Source organism: Canis lupus, chromosome 2 (assembly GCF_048164855.1).
Source record: "Canis lupus baileyi chromosome 2, mCanLup2.hap1, whole genome shotgun sequence".
NCBI lineage: Eukaryota > Metazoa > Chordata > Mammalia > Carnivora > Canidae > Canis > Canis lupus.
Window position 1 is genome coordinate 89,542,887 of NC_132839.1, and position 18,081 is coordinate 89,560,967.

Sequence of the window (18,081 nt, forward strand, 5' to 3'; positions counted from 1 at the left end):
TCTGTTATCTTGCTATCAAATTAGAGATATATTTTTAAAAAGAAAGCTTTCTATGAGGTTTCCATGGTAGTCTGTATTTTTCTCTTTGGCAAGGCAATTTTAAGGTTCTACCTGTTTCGTGCTGGGTTTAGGTGCAGTTCTCTGCCTTTTCTGCTCGATCTGTGTCTCTTTTCCTTAAACTTTCATTTTCAAAGAATCTTATGAAGATGGTAAATGGTTGTGAAGTTGTAAACCATAAATACTGACTCCAAAAGACAGTGGGTGTCCAATGACTGGATGGTAATTTATAAAATGAAATTTATGGAAAGCTGGCATAGCAGCAATTTTTCAAGACTTATTTAATGCATATTTAGAAATCAATATGGGTGGGACTCCTCCTCTTTCTGAGCCACAAGAGAAACAAAATAAGAACTTTGAGAAATAGGACAGATTATTATACAGTAGTAAGATAGATTTATGGCCTGAGAAATGTGATTACAGCAACTTGTTTCTTTTAAAAATCTTTTCAGCTCAGGCTCTAATACTGAACACTGTAAGATCTAGCCGGAATCTTTACAACCACTGAAAATGCAACTTGGAGAAGCCAATTTATGCATTTACAAGATGCTGTGATAATATACACTGTTCATATTGCAGGATCTAATGTAAAATTCATTAGGACACTTTCAAGTCCCTTGGCTAGTAATTAATGAAGAAGTAGGAAGCAGAGTTGAATTAGTTTAAAAAATTTGCTTTAAGGTTGGATATGCAAGCAGTTGCTAATTGTATCCTGAACAATCAGCATATGTCTTTGTAGTTATCAAAAATTTAAAACAATACCAGCATGCCTTGGATGATTTTTTTTTCATTTTACCAACAAGCTCTTTATTCTCACTTTTTCAATTAAAGATGTGATCTGAGGAAATAGTGATTTTGTTTTATGTTTGAAAACAGGTTAATTCCAAAATACATAATCTGTATTGTTGGTAGTTGCCTTTCATTTGATTCCCCAAATGCCCATGCCTTTACACAAACACAGATAATTTTAAGCTCAAAGAAATGTTCATGGATGCAAACAAACTCTCCTTTGATGTGTTTTATTGGTGTTATCACAATTTGGAGGAAAGTAGCTTCCTCTTCTGAAAGCTTTTCACATAAAGTTTTGACAATGCCTATGACTGTTTGTAAGTAATTAGTAATTCACCTAAAATAATGGTTGTGATAGAGAATATAAATTCAATGGTAAAGATTTGTCCAGATAAAATAATTTTATTTTACCAGAAACATTTTACATATTTTATCAGAGCAAATCACTCTTCAAAGGGTAGATTTTACAAACGCATATATTAGCTTTACTTATCACGGAAATGGAAGCATTTCTAAAGATCCTTTGTTATATATAATACTTGTCAGAAATCCATAAGCAAATGTTACATGTAAATGGTGTGTTCAGTGTAGTGAGGCACAATACAGGATTAACTATCCAAATTCCTTCTTGTTTTGGGACCTGCATCCTCATGTATCCTATTATACCCAATTCTAGATGGGGCTCATGATAGCCAATGTATTCTCCTACCTCAAAATAAATGGAGATGATTTATAAGGATTGTAATATGATGCTGGTAATGTGAGTGCTCAATTTGATAGGCAATTTGTATACCATAGGAAAGCATAGAACACCTTGTCCTATAAATGCTGACCCATTAAGAAAGGTTGGATGATATCACGGATACCAGATTTTGACCTGTTTCTTCTCTATATGTGAAATTTAGTATTGTAATATTTTATAGTACTAATTTGGAGGGTGTTTGGACATTTATCAATTCCATGTACCTAGTTTTCTTTTAAAATCAAGATCTGAAGTCATTTTCTTATTAACAAGTATGCCCCAAACATATGTCTTAGGTGGATATTGCCCAGGGCTCTTTTCAGCCTTCAAGACCAGTTACAGGTGTGGCCAAGTCCAACTCTCCACCTAAAGGAAGCGAAAGCAATGTAAATCACAGTATCCTGTTAAGCATTGAATTACTACTTAACTTGTGGGCTAAAGTATTTCAAATTTAATGAAATGGTAGTATTAAAAGCATGAAGTAAGCATACATCACTTCATCAAGTAGAAAACTTTCGATTGAGAAGAGAGTGCCCAGAAGTGAGCACACTTTTTTCAAGTTTACACTGAGTTGTTTCCAGCCTTATGTTCATTGTTGAAGTCACTGCAAAATCAAGCCATCCACAAGACTAGTGTTATAAAGATTGAGACATTTTTATGTTACATTTTTAAAGTGTGAAGAGAAAGGGTGTGTGTGTGTGTAGCAAAATCGGAAAATTAGGAGAGCCTGTTTCTAGCTCTATCAACTTCTTTTTGCTTTTCCCTTCTTTCTTCCTCCAAATTACAAATCACAAGATCAAGTCTTCAGCCCCCTCCAACCTTCTCTTCTGTCCCCATCCCTACCACATTTGAACACTGGGCAGACACATCTCCTGCAAAGGATGTGTTTTCGAAGACCTCACATATTTAAAAGTTTGCAAAACTCAACTTTAATCCTGGTAAAAGGTGACAGATATTTCTATTTCCCAGTTCACGTAGCCCTGATATGTGACAATTGAATAAGCAGTTGCTATTCTCTTGGACTGTTCTTGATTAATTTTTTAATTCACTCGAACTTCATTATAAAGTGAGATTATATTCCTTATAGCTCTATGTAAAACTTGCATTATTGAAATGCACAGAAAGTGCTGCCATAATAGACTCAGTTTTCTGGTGCTGCTTCTATTTAAACCTGCCCTCAGGTAAGAAGAAAGCAAAGGATGGTGTTTATATTTGACTGACAAGGAATATATGCCACTGTATGGCTTTTCCCAGCAGAATATATATTTTAAACTTTATTGGAAGAGTTATTGTGGTCTCTGTTAATGAGTTGAACTTTGCATTAAGGAGTAAAGGGATATTTTGAGGGATTCAGCATCTTGCCTCATCTCTTCAGATTCCACCATTGTTGCCACATCTCAGTAGAGGATCCCTGAATTCAGTGGAAAAAACACCTATATATGCAGACATACACTGGTTGTCCCTTTCGTTTCAGAAGGAAATCTGCATGCTAATGATTAATGACCTTGTATTTGATGTTTCTTACCACATAATTAGCATATGATGTAAACTCCTGAGGCTTAAAGACTTCATAGAACACTGTTTTTATCATTGTGAGAACTTCAAACTAGTCAGTGATCCCATCTCTGTCTTAGATATTCTAAACTCCTAAAACTCATTCGTTGACTGATGGGCAAAAATAATCAATGTGTTGCATACAGTCTAAAGAGAAGAGCTGATATCCATCAAAGGAGCTGCATTTGCCCCTGTTGGTTGAAGTAATCAGTGCTCTCTTACCAGAAACTTTGGCAATTAGTCATCAACACTTCATCTAAGTCCTTAAAGAAATATTAAAGTTTCACATCACGGGACCTAGACTGTTGAGGATGGTGTACATTGGTTGTGATATGTAGCAGTGATTTCCTGGCAGGAAAGAGATCTCACACTCAGGAAAACAATTTAATAAAGGGACCGTGTATGTGGGTAGGATTTAAGGGAACCAACAGGGGTAATGTGCACCCCTGAAGCTGGTAATAGCAGACCGCTGTGGGGCCAAGGGAGGGAACCTTCTCTGAAGCCTGAAGAGGGAAACCATATGTAGAGAAGGCTGCTTGACAGTAGATGTGGCCTTTAGTTCAGGGACACTGCCAAACACGGAGAGCTGAGAGGTAGGGAACCCCCGGGGTAAAAAGTTGCTGGCCTCTCCTTCCTCCTATCCTTCAGATTTATTGCCAATGATTCCACTGGCTGACCCCATTCTGGAAGCTAGTGGGAAACCCACTCCAAGCAGGGAAATATGCTCATGGCCCTATTTATGATTTTAAGCCACCATAGGCATTCCCACTGGCAAGGCCTCCTTTGTTTAAAAGTATTAACATGGGTCCTGTCCATTCCCCTCAGAAGGTATTAAGAGTGGCCTGAAGGAGCTAATCATCTCCGTCAGTGCCTCTAAGGTTTCCATTCTTCTACCATGTCTTTCACCATCTTTGCTTATCTTTCATTTTGACAGAGCTTCTGTCTGAAATTTCTCTGTGAGCTTCTTAAACTTTATAAGGAAAACAAACCTCTACCTTCAAATAAATTGGCTCTTTTCAGAGGAGATGTCACTGTGATCCATCAGGTTAAGACACAAGAAAGCCATGTAATATTTGTTACATAGAACAGTATTATGGCCAGTACGATGTGGCTATGGGTCACGTATGCTAGGTATGATGGTAAATTTTCTTTGATAAAGTCTATTTTCTTTTCCAGTGTTGGGATACAATGGTGGGTTGGTGGGCAGGGAGGCCAAGATCTGAGGAGCTGCCCTTGCTTGCGGAAGAAAGCAAAGTCCACCTGGCCATGATAGAAATCAGCGCTGCTATATTTTTTGCAGTATATGCTAACCAATTTGATAAACAAGCTTAGTTTTTATCAAGCCTCTGCAATGGATGGCTCTATGCCTAACTCTATCCATTTCTCCTGTCTGATAGAGATACCACAATAACATCAGAATGTCTCAAAATGTTTTCTCTTTGGGACCTCTGTTTAGTTTTTTAAAGGTGAACGCTTAGGACTGTGAAGGAGATCAATACTTCAGACTGGCTGAGGAGGGGCAATAATCATGATTTTCAAAGGGGGAAGTGAGTCAGAGAGAACTGGATGCATGGCCAGGGTGGGAGGAGAAATGTACCAAGTTTGCTCAGGGAAATAAACTCACGTAAAGCCTTCCACCATTTGGCCCCCTCCTTTACGTGTCTCATGTCCGTCTCCCTCTCTGGCTCTGTTGTGCTTCCTCTAATGTGTTTTCATCACAGTCTTACAGACCATAACATAAACATATTATATTAAAGGTGAAAAAAAAAAAAGAATTCTGAGAATGTGTATCAGGAGAGCTGTTGTCTCTGCCCAGAACCTAGCTGTGCTTCTGGAGGGCAAGGCAGGCACAGAGGAAAGAGGCGGGAGCCTCATGTTGGCATTTCAGCCCGAGCTCCAATCCCATCCTACAGTTGGGAAAGTCACCTGGCTGCTTGGAGTGGGATCAATCCATCTGTAAAATGGGGATATTCCTCTATATAGTTCTGTTGTTGTGAAGCTTTCAGCAGATGGTAACTTTTGTCATTATTACCGATCTGGTGTCTATAGGATGTTCTGTGTTTGTTTTCGGGGTTTCTTTTGTTTGTTTGTTTCAAATTGAATTTTTCCCAAAGGTAATTGGATACCTAATCATCATTGTGCTGCCTAATAATTAGGAATAAATAGGAAGTAACCTGTATAAACGACTGCAATTTTTAAACTCCTTTGCCTTTATTAGTTTTCAATAACTATAATTGCCATTTATTCATTCAACTAACGTTTATTAAGTGCTTGTTAAGGGCTGAGCCTTGTGGTTTATAAACTATTTATTCGAGAGTCCTTCCTGCCCTATGTTACCCTGCCAGTAGAGCCAGTAAATGCAGGATGGTTAACTCAGCAAAGCAACATGTGCTAAGATTTCCAAAAGTAGAGGGGAGTTACACTATGTGGTTTTAGTCAAGAAGAGGCATGCACCATGGGCAACCTAGCGGGAGTGGTAAGCCTGTAAGACATGTTCCTCTGAAGGAAGTAGAGAGAAGGGTTGGTAATGGGGGAGCCAAGGAAGGAAGGTGAGGAAGCAGCTGGGAGAGAGAGGGTCAGTGGGATTATTTGTAGAAGGAAGAATGCCGATACTACCTCATTGTTGCAGAAACTACCAACATAGCCCACCAGAAGGTTTTATTCTTTGTCCAGAGAAACACTTGTGTGGCTTACTGAGCAATCAGGTCGTGGATCTTACACTTCCTACCTGCCCCTTGGATATGTCTTTGCCATCTGACGTGCACTGATTTTCTTATGTTTTGAACTTTTGTATACATGTTGTCTGTCCCATAATGTTCAGCATTTAACTACTCATCCACCCTGTATTATTTAGCAGATTCAGGCTTTAGAGTCATACCTCAAGTAGATCTGAATCTTCTAAAAGACACTTAAAATTATATTTACTTGAGAGAGAGAGAGAGAGAACAGAAAGAGAGAGGGAGAGAGGAACTTAAGCTGACTCCATGCTGCAGAGTCCTATGTGGGGCTCAATCTCACCACCCTGAGATCCCAATGTGAGCCGTGAACTGGAACTGAGTCAGTCGCTCAAGTGACTGCGCTTCCCAGACACCCCTCTAAGAGGCACTTAAAAAATGTAAATTCTCCAGCTCTCCCCTGACACACAGTATATTGTATAGTATTTGCTCAAAAATAGTTTTTGGGAAAGATCTCATAATCAAGTATCCACTTCATATAATTTAATATGTTCCTTTATGAATCACATTATCAGACTTGAGTTGTACCCCTTGAGCAGCCCTTGGGGAACCTATCCCAAGGTGCCACATGTAGGATGTGATGGGGCTAAGGTATAGAACTGGATTTGTCCGAGTCCAACCCATATCTTTGTTTCACTACACAGTTTTCCTTCCTCAAACTCAAACTCACTCTGAAGAGCTGTGTGATGACTTTAATTCTCAGGTCAGATATCACCTTACTGAGCCATTTGCAATCCAAAACAGCACACACACACCCCTCACTGTCCCCTAATGCCTTTATTTTACATCATCCTTTTGAAATTTGTTTTATAGAGAGGGTGACTAAAAATGAGACCCTTCTGAGAGTAAAAGGAGACAATCCAAACCACAGCACAAACATGCGTGTAAATCAAGACTGTCCCAGACAAACTGGGATATTTGGTCACTTTCTCCTATAATTTTGGTTGTTTGCAAGTGTCTATAAAACTGGAACATAAACTCCTTTTTAGGGGCCATGTTCATTTTGTTCATTATGGTAATCCGTTGCCTAGACCTTTCCTAGCACATGATAAATGTTCAGTAAGTAGTCATCTGATGTATGACTGAATTGGCTTTTTAGGGGCCAATGCTATATCTCCTGCTTCTGTTTTTCTGTGTGTCTTCCCCCAAGTTGGTAGGATTGTTATTGCTTGCCTCTATCACTTCTTGTGATCTCGGTCATGTCAGCTACCCCTTCTAATCTCTGCCGTGGTTCTGCTTTTTCTTATCTCTACCCAGTACTTCTTCCCATTATAGAAACTGTTATACATAATCCAGAGCCCAGAAAGTCTGAATGGTCTCTAATTGTACACAGAGAAGGTATAATACACATTTAAAAATAGGGGTAGGTGCTCTATACTTGTCCACTTGTTTCAAAAATCATATATCCTAGGAACGATTTATGTATAAATGTCTATGTATTTGTATTTTCTCATCTAGCTGTGATGAACACACTATATGGATAATGATTACATTTTAATACTTTTAAGGTAATGAAAATAGAAGTTTATAGGTTCTTCCAATCCTTAGCTACATTAAACCTGCTGGAGATAAAAATATGCCACCCTGGATTTCCTACAATTTTAGAAGTATTACAAAAAATATATGTATTATCAGGATTTTAGTGTTCTGTTTTCTGTGTGCAATTTTCTTCTCTAGCTTGTTTATAACTTTGAGGAAATTGTAAGTTCCCCTAGTTTAGTATTAGTGTCTCTACAATGGGAACATTCCCATTGTGCAAGGTCCCCAGGTTAGGATAAGGGACTTAAAGCCTGCCAAATCAATCATGTTCCTCTTCTATAATACACTGTTGAGATACATGGAGCCTGTTTTATTATGGGGTATACATAGAAGAGTTTCCTACCACCTTATAATTCCCTGAGCCAAACAAAAGTCAAAAGGCGTCAAAGAGCTATGAAGCCAGTTCTATAAAAGGCTTTTAGAACTTTAAAGCTCAGTTTTATGCTGTGTCTACTAAAGTCCCCCAAGGGAAACTATACAACCAACTGCTGGGCATTTACCCAAATACATGCAATTGTCCCTTCCAATCAGGCCCTCCTAGCCTGTCTCCAAGCAGAAGCATAGTCTGTGATCTATGAAGGTTAAGAAATTTGTTGGAGCTTAATTAGTGAAAGTGCACAACACAATGATATTAATAAAGGCAATGTTATATATATCATGCTACTTATATAAATAGTTGTGTTGGAATATATTATTGGATCACAGGCATGTGGACTCTCAATGGACCATAAAAATCATTTGGTCTGACTCCTAACTCTGGGAAACGAACTAGGGGTGGTGGAAAGGGAGGTGGGTGGGGAGTGGGCATGACTGGGTGACGGACACTGAAGGGGCCACTTGATGGGATGAGCACTGAGTGTTATTCTATATGTTGGAAAATTGAACACCAATAAAAAATGAATTTATAAATTAAAAAAATCATTTTGTCTGATTTTTTCTTTCTTTTTGGAAGAGGCTATGGAGGTCTGAGTTTCTGGAATGATTTTAACAAGGTCATGAGACTAGTTAGTCTTGTTACTAGTCCATTACACCACCATTACAGAAACACATTGTTTTCACAACCTTACACTGTAATAAGTGCCTGGGAGAAATGCCTGGTCTTCGCAGCCAAGAAGTCCTGAACCGGTCTTAGCACTACTCATCTTAGTAGGGCACCTTGGGCAAGTTTACAGTCAGATATCCTATGATACTTGTTTCCTCTTCAGAAAAAAACAAGCAAATGTGATTCCAGCTGCCAGCAGGGACTTTTGGAAGTCAGCATTTTTAAGGACGGTAGTTGGGGATCAGTACTCATTCAAGTGGTGTTAAGCCCTGTTTGGATACTGATAAATCATGTCAAGCTTTGCAGCTAACATCATTCATTCGTTTTGGAGTCCTCAGAAAAGGTCAAAGTGTGCCCGGTTTGTATCAATTTAAAATTTTCAAAAAGTAAATAGAATAGCTAACTTAAAGATCTCCTTCAAAAATGATATAGCTTAAAATCTGTGTACTCAAATGATTATACTCAAAGATGCTTTATTTTTTTAAAAGAGTTTATTTATTTATTCATGAGAGACACAGAGAGAGAAAGAGACACAGGCAGAGGGAGAAGCAGGCTCCATACAGGGAGCCCGACTTGGGACTCGATCCCAGGACCCTGGGGTCATGCCCTGAGCCAAAGGCAGACACTCAACCAGTGAGCCGCCCAGGTGCCCCTCAATGATACTTTAATACTGTCACCAAAAATCCTCACCTACCTAAAATTTTTGGATAACTTATATATTGCTTAGCTACATGCAACATATGTTTTTGCTAAAAACTCATGAGTGTAAAATCCTTACATTTCTAAAAATCAATAGTCAATACAGGTTTTTTTTTTTTTTTCCATCGATGGATAAGATTAATAACCGTACCCATCCTGTCTATTTCCCGGGATATAAAATGTCATAGAATTAAGAACAGCAATAAAAAGTAGAAATTATCTATTTCAGAAGTCAATAGTAAGAACCTGCTGATTTAATTCTTATGAAATATCATAAAGATTAAGAGGTAAACAGATTTAGAAATTTAGGAAAGCCAAATTTATTTAATATAATTCATTTTTGTTTTAAGACTTTAATCATTGCCAATAAAATAAGATTAATCTGGAGAAGCATCATAATAATTATGAAATAAATTATTATAAAATAATGAATTTATTGAAATCTCAGAGTCAGTATATAAATTTAAAGAATACACAGTGACTGTGCTCTCAGTTCAGAACAAGAAAAGCAGTCATGGAAATATGAAGTCAGCCTGTTCAAGCCTCTAAAAATTTAGTTGAATGATATTTCTTCCTTTGTTTTTGTTCATTTAACATGGCACTGAAATTTTTATTTCAGGGTAAGCACTTTATTTCTCTTTTTCCTTATGTGACTGTATACTCCAGATCCTGACCTCTATAGAAGGACAAACCTGTGCTTGAAATCTGGCTTCACTAATCATTAGCAGTATGACCCTGGACACGTTACTTTCCCCCTGTCAGGCTCAGTGACCTCACCTGTAAAAAGGATTGATAACAGTGCCACCTTCATAAAGATTTTGCTAATCATGCAGATAATGTGTGGGATTAAGACAGAACCTGTCACAAGGCAATTACTCAGTAACATGTTTTTTAGAATAATGTGTAGAAGTTCATCGATGTTTACCATGCCTCTAGTATGTGGGGCACACTGAGAGGGTATGGTGAGGTGTATGAACATGCATGAGACACCAGCTGTATCATAAAGAAGCTTAACATTTAGTAGAGGAATTAGAGCATATATAACAACTTTAATACAGACTTGAATACGTTAAGTGCCAGGAGAGAGGTTCAGACAGTGTATCGGTAGAATCCAAAGAAAGGGTTCCCTCTATTTTGTGTCAAGAGATCTTTTAGTGGTGACAACATATGACATGGGTTTTAGTGGCTACGGGTCTGGAGATGCTGAGTTGATCATTGGGCTTTCCAGGAAGAGCAAAGAAGCAGAGGAAGGGGATAGATGGAGGTAAATATATTACCAGGGTTCATCCAACCAGCAGGTATGTCTCTGTGCTTAGTCTCTTATAGGTACTCTTCTGAGATCTTGGAATAAATATGTCAGTTGACAAAGGTCCATTGCTGTCATGTAGAGGGGTGGTAGATGATAAACTAGATTGATCAGATAGTATTTTAGTGGCTGATAAGTACTCTGGGTAAAAATGGAACAAGTTAAATGGGTTTGCGAAGGTGTGGGGGTTGGGATGTGTATTCGTTTGCTATGGCTGCTGTAACAAAATACTACAGATTTGGTGGCTCAAACAGCAATTTATTTTCTTGGTTTTAGAGAATATTCACTTTCTCAGCATCCAAGATCAAGGTGTTAGCACATATGATTTCTTCTGAGGCCTTTCTCTTTGGCTTGCGGGTGGCCCCCTTCTCACCGTGTCCTCACGTGGCCATTCCTCTGGGATGCCACATCTCTGGTAACTCCCTACATGTCCAATTCCCTCTTCTTATAAGGATACCAGTCAGATTGGATTAGGGCCCACTCTAATGGCCTTATTTAAATGAATCACCTCTTTAAAGACTTTATCTACAAATACAGTTACATTCTGAGCAACTAGAGGTTAGGGCTTCAGTATTTGAAATTTAGGGGGACACAATGAGCCCATAACAGGATAGTTACAATATAAATTGAGTGGTTAGGATAGACTCTTGAAGAGAATGACATTAGGTCAAAATCTTGAAGCAAGCAAGGGAGCCATAGAAATATATGGGGAAACAGATTCCAGGCAGAGACCTTCCAGTGCAAAGACCCTAAGACAGGCCTAGGTTCAGCGTCTTCAAAGAACTGAAAGTAGGCCAGTTAGCTGGAGCAGAGGAAAACCAAAGAGAGTAACTAGAGATAAAGGCAGACAAACAAAGGGGACCAGAATATATAAGGCTTCACAGGCCATGGTGAAAACCTGAGCATTTGCTGTGAATGGCACTGACAGCCACTGCAGGACTCTGAGCCGGAGTTAAATTCAATCATGCTAATCACTGGCTGCTCTTTTGAGCTGTACAATAGAGTAGGAGTCAGTAAACTACAGCCCATGGGCCAAGTCCAGCCCATTGCCTATTTTTGTGTGGTCCATTAACTAAGAATTATTTCTGCATTGGTGAGTAATTGATAAAACATCAAAAAAGAAGACTATTTCATGACAGAGGATAATTAGATGAAATTCAAATTTAGCTCCCAGAAATAGTCGTAGTAAGACTCTAACTCTGTCATTTACATGCTAACTATGGTTGCTTTTGTGTTATAATGGCAAAGTTGAGTGATGGTAAGTCCACCTGCTTGGTCTGCAAAGCCTACACTATTTTTCCATCTGATGATTTCAGAATAAGTTCTCTGACCTCTATAGAGAGGGTCAAGGATGAAAAGAGTGGGGAGAGCGGTGGTTCCTGTCAGGATTGTAGCAGTGGAGGCCATAGTGGGGGGTGGACAGCACTGCTAGTTTGGTTTGGGAGACATGATGCAGAACATGGATTGGGGAGAGGTTGGGGGTTCAATGCATTGCAGTTAAACGGAGTATCCTGCAAGCCTTCGGACAGATGTGCCACCATCACTGCAGCAGTGTTTTCAGAAGCCCAATCGGCTCTAAGATGACTAGGAGGGGCTGACTGTAAAGGTGAAATCGAGAGGTATGTTGGTGGCCTGGAAATGGAAAGATGAGGACAATAAAAAGGTAGCTTCAACACGTTGGGCAGCTTTTCCATTTTCTGTGCCAGTGAGGAACCTTCTGTGATAATACAGCAGTTTTGCAACACCTTTAAAAATATCTTGAAGTGCTAGGAATACTAGTATTCTAATTATATACCCTTTGAGTTAAAATAGGGTTCTTCAAGTGAATCAGGCCGGATGCCTTTTACAATTTAGGCCTTTGGACGTGTAATATTGAAAATATGAACTCAAAAGAAGACCATCAGAAAAAAAAAAAAAAAAGAAAAAAAGAAAAAAGAACTATCAGTAATCAGTAAGTGGTCTGAGGAAGTCCCAATCTGGATTTCCAACTGATTTAATTAGCATGTATTGGTTAAAAGTAAAAATCTTTAACTTTGTGCTTCTATTTTCTTGTATGAGCTACTTTTATAATCTGGATCTTCAACCTTAGTTTTAAAGTACGTCTATAGATATCCATTATCTTTGCTAAGATACCTGAGTCATGTTCTTTCCAATATATATTTGGAAGATTGATGGGTGAAAAGACACTTAATTCAATTTTATGTGTTCCTTAAATCATCTCAATCATATTTTTCACATAGAACTTTTCTTCTACCTTAAAAATAACCCCTTATCATTATAGAAGGTGATTGCAATATTAATTACATAAGCATAGCTGATACAGTTAAAGCAATGCTCAGTGTTTCATGTATTATGTCCAAAGTCATCCAAGTTTGATTTGTAACATATATTTTCCGACTTTATTGTGTCCCATCTTTCCAAGTGCAGGTGATGGTAAGTAATGCTGAGACACAGAACAGCCCAAATATAGGAAGAATAGAGTGGGCTAAAATCTCATAAGTCTTCTTTAAGAAAGAAGGAGTTACATAGTATAAAATAGTCTTCAAACCCAGAGCTGATTTATTCATATATGAAAGAATACAACATTCCTTGAATGAATATATTTCTGTTGACAGGATCTTTCAGACATTGCTGTATTCTGAATTTGGACTAGTTAAAAGAAGCGTGAAATATCTCTGCTGCAATGAGGAGGGGAAAGTAGGATCTGTTGTTCATCTAAAAATAATCATTCTTTACCCAGAATGGAAAGGTAATTGAGTAGCCTCACTAGAATTTCCAAAGGAAGAGTCATTTGTGGACAAGATTTGAGGATGACTTATCTAGGTTATAATTTAACTTTGGAAATGTCACTCAAGTATTATAGGCAGGTAGTTGAGTTAGGAGGAGGATAAGATTCATTTCCTATTTTCTGGTTTATTTTTCTTAAAAGGAAGGTTCTTAGTATGCCTCCAAAGTTTCTTAACTCTGATCAGTAAAAGACACAAGTGTCACAAATGTTGATAATGAAAAGAGTGAAGAAGACAGTGAACTCCAGAGTCTTGTAATGGGAGGCAGTGACTCCCGAAACTCAATCCATTCCTGTCATTTTTCAGAGGAACTGGAGGCCCCAGGAGGCCAAGTTCATTGACTGCCTTGATGCTCTGCATCGTTGTCTCAGTATATCCTTGTTGTTAGACTGGATTTATCTAAAGATTCAATTGCTATGTTTGGGCAAGAAACCATTCTCTGGCTAAGAACCCCTTTCTATTTCTGCTAGAATGTAGACTACAAGTCCTCCTAGTGTCTGATGCCAATGTTGGTGTAAGTAAGCTGATTTTACATGGCACTCAGACTTGGCAGTCAACAGCAGTTGGAGGATATAACAAGGAGGTAGCCCTTTCATAATTTCTTTCAATCTTTTGATAGTATTGTGAATACCCTGAGCTCCTGCAAATCTATCTTTATCATCAGTCAGAAACCTTGGACTCTGTTTTTAACAAGAGAGAACTGAGATTTGGTCTTCAGCAAGGCAAGAGGAGAAACCTAAATTTTGAGAACATACCCACATTTGATTTATATGGTGTTATTTATGGCACAATAATTTTCTTTCCATGAGAATGAAAATTTTTATTTTATAATACATTTATGTAACTAAAATTGATATATTTTATTTTATTTTTTATTTATTTTAAAAACATCAATCCGGAGGTTACACGGATATGGTGAAACTGGCTAAATCCACAGATGACTGAGCTTTGGAGACACTTCTCCAAGCATGACCATAGCTGTCATATTTGGAGGTGCTGGTGGCACAGCATAGGGTGAAAACCCATGGAATAAGAGCAAGAAGACAAGTTCTAGTTCTTGATTTGCTGGATGAGGATACTCAATCCAAGTTCTGTTTCTCAAAGGTGCAATGAGGAAGATTATAGCTGGAAACAGCTGAGCGTACTGCAGCTCTGTGTTCTAAGATAGCTTGCAGAAGTGATAACACTGCAGTTTCCAAGATGTAATATTCAAAACAATTAAGGAACATTACCCACTCTTCATAACCATGAGGGGCCAAATTGCCCCAATAATCACCATACACTATTACCTCCTCAAAGTTACTTTTACCCAAAAGCATACAGATTCAAAAGCTTGTTTGAATTACATGTAGAGAAAGCCCACACCCACCCTTCTCTTCTACAGGAAGCAACCACCATATAGATCAACCTATCTGTCGCCTTTCCAGAATTTACAACCTTCAGACTATATCTTCTTATCTGTTAGTGTGATAATGCCTGAATATGTGTACATAGTATCTTATTATAAATCACTTTCTTTTTTATTAAAAAAAAATCCTGTAGATCCTGTAGAAGAGATAGGAAAGTACATGGGTGTGCATACACAGACACATGCATGCACATTCCTAACTCCTGCTTGATCTGCAAACTTCATTGTCTGTCAGAGCAAAGTTCCTGGTTAGGACTCAAAGAAAAATACAGATAAGAATCTAATTCAATAAATACAGCAAAAAGCTGTAAGTATTACTTTAACTCTGCTGACAAGTCATTAGTATTCTCCATTCTAAATCTGATTTGTTAGAATTTTTAATGTTTAGAAGATGGAGTGTGCTGATAAGATGCAGTTTTATCTTCATTTCTGTTTCTATTTCGTTAAGATTTTATTTATTTATCTAAATGAGAGAAAGAGAGAGAATGAGCAGGGGGATGGGTGGACGGAGAAGGAGAAGGAAAGGGAAAGAATCTCAAGCAGACTCCATGCTGAGCATGGAGCCCAACATGGGGCTTGATCTCTGGACCCTGAGGTCATGACCTGAGCTGAAACCAAGAGTCGACTTAATGACTGAGCCACCAGGCACCCCTTCAGTTCTCTGATTAAATACTCCCTGCAAGGTGTAAGGATATGTTCTGTTGTTTTTTAAGTGTAAAGATGAGTTGGGATGTTTAAAAGCATATATAAAAGCACGTGCACAATGATTTGCCAATTAACTTCCATGTAAACTTTCACTGCCATTGACAAACTTTCAGAACCATTGACTACAATTCAGTCAAATAGAAATGATAGACCATGTAATGATTTGATAGTGTTTAACACTTACACTGAAATCAGCTGTTTAGGAAAAAAAGAAAAAGAAAAAACTCCTAAAGTTGGCTGTTTACTTAGAACAACATAGTTCATTATCATGAGCTCATTCACTAGGTACACTGTACTAGAATCACTGGCTCAAGAGTAGAATGATAGCTTTAGAGATAATAAATTCAATAACATTTCTGTCCCTCTTGTTTTAAGTTTATTTTTAAAAATTTTGCCAGAAGTAGAACTTAAATTTTTAGAACATAGGATTTGGAATAAGATCCAATAATATTGGGATGCCTGGGTGTCTCAGTGGTTGGGCATCTGCCTTCAGCTCAGGGCATGATCCTATGATCCAGGATTGAGTCCCTGCATCAGGCTCCCTGCATGGGGGTCTGCTTCTCCTTCTGCCTGTGTCTCTGCCACTCTCTGTGTCTCTAATGAATAAATAAATAAAATCTTTAAAAAAAGGGCCAATAATATTATATTAAATGGACATTTCTTCCTTTTTTGATCTTCCATTTTTAATAAAATTTTCATTCTTATTATCTATTTATTTTAATTAACTTTCTTCCTTCATAATTGATCATTGCATTTTACTTAAATTTTTTTGTTATTGAAAATCAGTTCTATGATTATTATAATTTATCCAAGGTAAGGCTAGTTAATATCAGAAGAGAAATTGGTATATTCCATTCAATTAGGGAACCAAGAGGGCTTAGAGAAAATAACGTGAAATAACATCTACTTGTGAGTCACTTTTAGTACAGCCTTTTAGTAATTGTGGCCATGGGCAAGTAATTTAAACTCTCTGATTTCTTACTTCATGGAGCTGTTTATTTGTGACAAGTGTCTTATAAATTACTATTATTATTATTACCTACTAGGTAAATGCTACTGGCTTCTGATGTTTCCCACCTCCTGGCATTCACAGACTGTGGTCATCTCTGTCCACATTGTGCCAGGATTGATTTATGTGACTATTAGAATATGGCAGACACGATGGCATGTCACATCCAAGATTAGGTTCTAAAGGTACTGTGGTTTTCAACGTAGTCACTCTCTCTCTGTTGCATCACTCTGGACAAGCCAGTGGCCACACCAGCTGGTTAGTTTATGGAGAAACCCACTTGGTGACAAAGTGAGCCCTCCTATCAATAACCATGTAAATGTACCTTCTTGGAAGCAGATCCTCCAGCCCTGTCAAACCTTCAGATACCCACTGCTCTCTCCTATGTCATAAGTGCTATCTCCTGAAAGACCCTGCACCAGAACCACCCAGCTAAACCACTTCCAAAGTCCTGACCTACCAGAAACTGTGAGATAAATAGTTACTGTTTTAATCTATTGCATTAGAGGGTAATTTTTTACACAGCAATAGATAACTAGGACAGTGTTCTTATCCTAAAAGTCACCTGCCCCTCCCTCTATCCCCTATGAAGAGCCTTGGATACTTCAGTGATATTTGAGCTAGACAGAGGAAATTAAAAAAACAAACATAACTACCCATAAATGTATACTAGACTGATAAAAACAAAACACATATTTAATACACACTGACCTCCCCCCACCAGGTGAAAAGTAAATTATGACCAGAAGATTATTACCTTGACTAAAATCCCCAGCAGGTCTGGGAATGGGTATTTCTTTTCCCCCTCTCAAAGGAGGAAACCAAAATTGACAGGGGTTAAGGAATGATCACAGGGCATATGTGTTACCGAGCTTGTATCTTAAATGAGATCGGTTGTATCCCTGCTTTGTGTATTAAGGAAGCATCAATCAAGCTCTCAGAGAGGGTCTGGGAAGTACATAGCTTAGTGCATAAAGCTCCCTGTTCAGGAGGATTTGTTTCCTTCAAGTTTCAGGACTAGGCTCCAGGGGAATGTATTTGCTTGAAATATGACCTTTGAGTCAAAGGGGGCATTGCTAGGGGATCATTCAATTTTATAGGCATCTAATTTTCTTCCTGGGAATCATTAGACCTTTATTATTTTTTTTTCATTAGACCTTTAAAATGAATACTCACTCTTGTAAGCCAGTAGGATTTTGTTTCTGCCCCCAACGTGTGCCTTGGAGCATAGCTTTCAAGCTGGTGCTCTGGTTTGGAGCTCCAAGCATCCTAACACCCCTACTTCTGAGTCATAATAGCAGAAAGGGATCCACAAATCATATAGAAACATTAATAGAGAAAATGATGCAGTAGAGTCAAGGGAAGAACTGGATTCTGCTGACAGTTGGAATGTGATGAAGATTCTGTGAAGCAGAGAGAATGCAGAAAGGATGTCCATGTAGATAATAATTCTCCTATACCAGTGGTAGGAATTTTCTCTACATTTATTTGACATCCCTTATAATTCTAAAGTAGATCCAAGTCACTTTTGATGGGAATAATGTCAGACATCCATGCAGAAGGAAGAATCTTTCAAAGACAGGCCATTGGCTTTTGAAAACATCAGTGTGGTCTCTATCACGGCAGTTCAGGATCTTCTAGATCCCCATAAGAATGCCTTAATGTAGGCTACATTCTTCAAATGTGGCTACATTTGAAGAATATTTGTTT

At 38.2% G+C, this 18,081-nt stretch overlaps 1 protein-coding gene across 3 annotated transcripts in view; it reads left to right on the top strand.

Moving 5' to 3' along the window:
• The window catches only part of KCNIP4 (potassium voltage-gated channel interacting protein 4), a 1,119,488-nt gene that overhangs the window by 243,931 nt on the left and 857,476 nt on the right, over window positions 1–18,081 (top strand). The gene's annotated exons all lie outside the window — the stretch shown is intronic.